The following is a 2,117-nucleotide window of genomic DNA, read 5'->3' as shown; positions in this document are numbered from 1 at the left end:
GCTCGCGGAGCTGCAGTACTTGGGAGCCCGCGCGCACCCTGCTCGCTCTCGGCTCCGGTCTCGCCTACTCCTCTCCTTCCTTTTCCCTCTCTCCTTTGCCTTCTCTCCCTCCTTGTCTCCCAGATTTCCCTTACCGGGGCCGGTGGCTTCTCCCTCCGAGACGCATTGGCGGCAGCCCTGGGGACTCCAAGGGCCGGGCACGGCTCAGCTGCGCGCGGGCGGCATCAGAACTGGTCGGTGATTTAGGTAGTTTCCTGTTGTTGGGATCCACCTTTCTCTCGACAGCACGACACTGCCTTCATTACTTCAGTTGAAATCGTCTCCAGGTACCTGCGCGCGCGGGGGCCGGGCCGGGCGGGGCATCGAGGCCCTAGTCGTGCCAGGCCTGCGGTGACAACCTCGGCTTTCCCTGCGCAGGAACCTCCTGTCTTCCTCCTTAGAGCTTTGCCAGCCGCCAGGCCTCACCCATCCCCCCACACACCCACCTGGCCCGGAGCAGGTACAGTCAGGTTAGCGGCTCTTCCGCGGACGCCGGGGGCGTGGTAGGAATTCTGGGCCCCGAGCCATTCAAGGTCAGGGGCGCATGCTTCCAACCAGAGCCACCCCCATTCTTGGCTGCGCCTGGCCAGGGACCCCGCTATTCTCTTGCAAGGCTAGAAGCACACCCCAAACCGGGTTGTGAGCTTAGGAAAGGTCCCTTTGCTGGTGGAGACCCAAGCTGGACTAGAAAGGACTGGGTGGACAGGGTTGAGATCCCGGCCTTGTCACTTAACCCTTCTCTCTGCCCTCTGCTCCCAGGATCTGCCTCTCCGTCTGTCCCTCCTTTTCCCCTTGTCTTTTGTCTTTCCTCTTTTTATCCCTTCCTTATTTTTTTAAATTTTCTTTGCCCCTTCTTCCCTTTTATTTTTCTGCCATCTGCCATCTCTATCTGATTCTCTGTCTTGCCTCCTCTCCTTTCCAAATCATTCTTTGGGGGAGAGTCTGGGGGTTTCATTTTTCGAGGCTGCGCTTAAGTAGAGATTGAAGTCTGCCCAGAGAGGGCCCGCGTGGGGCGGCTGTCGAGGGCTGTGGGTTTGGGCCCAGCGTGGCGGCACAGACAAGGCCTCGGTTATGATCACGACCGGATGGCGGCGGCCTTGCGTTCCTTCTCCGCGGGTCGCTCACGCTAAGGGCTGACTGCAGACCTGATTAGGGGGCATCCTTGGCGTCTTTGTGTACCCACACTGAGGGCAGAGAGGCCTTCACCAGTCTAGCGAACCAGAGGCTGGGCCCCGGGGCCAAGGCCCAGGGAGGCTCGGTGGAACCCGGCTGCTTACTCCGAGACTTCCACCGAGCAGCGTCTTGCCGCCTTTCCCGGCTCGCCCTCCCCAGCTCCGCCATGAAGGCGGCTCAGCGAGGCAAAGCTTGACTGCCAGCTCACCAGTGGCTTCTATCAGGTTCAGGATATGTTAGACTCGGCACTCTCCTGTAGCTGGGGGGTGGAGTAAGGGACCCTTTCAAGGACAGTGTGTTTCAAATAAGTGAAAGGAATCCGATATTCCAGAGCCTTCCAGATACAAACTAGAATCCTTGCTCCAAGTTGTAGTCTACTGATGGAAGAATCTGACCATTCTGGTTGAAAACGGAAAATGAACCAACTCTTCCTCCCCCAGAAGCACATAAGTATGCATGCCTTCAGGAGCTGACTTCCCTTCTCTGCTTAGTCTGGGGCCTAGGAATTGTTTGTTATCTGAAAGGCCAGCACTGGAGGTTCTCCCTAACCCTTCTCTGCCGTTTTCTAGGCCCGAGTATTGTATTTACTTCTGAAGTCAGGATTCCAGAGAAGGAGCAGTTTGTAATTACATCCATCTATTATTTCTTTATGCATATGTAATCCTTTTCACTTCCAAAATAAAAGCAGACACGTAAGTCTGAATATTTTGACCCCACATCTCTGGGCTGAAAAGAGACAATATTTGGTTTTGAGAAAATATTCCCTTTCTAGGAACCAGTAATAACTGTATAACACTCAACGCTTGCTTATTATTTAGTAATGGTCCTGTTTGGCGGTGAGTCTATCTAAAGGAATGGCCTTTTTATTTTATATATATATATATATATATATATATATATATATA

The 2,117-nt window shown here is 53.9% G+C and overlaps 1 long non-coding RNA gene across 1 annotated transcript in view; it reads right to left on the bottom strand.

Annotated features, from left to right (window-relative positions):
• The window catches only part of LOC102493992 (uncharacterized), a 3,778-nt gene extending 3,591 nt beyond the window's left edge, over positions 1-187 (bottom strand). Inside the window, exon 1 of the long non-coding RNA XR_335649.2 lies at positions 135-187. This is a non-coding gene — a long non-coding RNA (uncharacterized LOC102493992). The remainder of the gene's footprint in view (positions 1-134) is intronic.
• Between the last annotated feature and the right edge of the window lie 1,930 nt (positions 188-2,117).

This window comes from Tupaia chinensis, unplaced genomic scaffold (assembly GCF_000334495.1).
Source record: "Tupaia chinensis unplaced genomic scaffold, TupChi_1.0 Scaffold000479_1, whole genome shotgun sequence".
Classification (NCBI taxonomy): Eukaryota; Metazoa; Chordata; class Mammalia; order Scandentia; family Tupaiidae; genus Tupaia; species Tupaia belangeri.
Note: the sequence above shows the minus strand (reverse complement) of the source record. Positions and strands in the feature narration are given on the sequence as shown.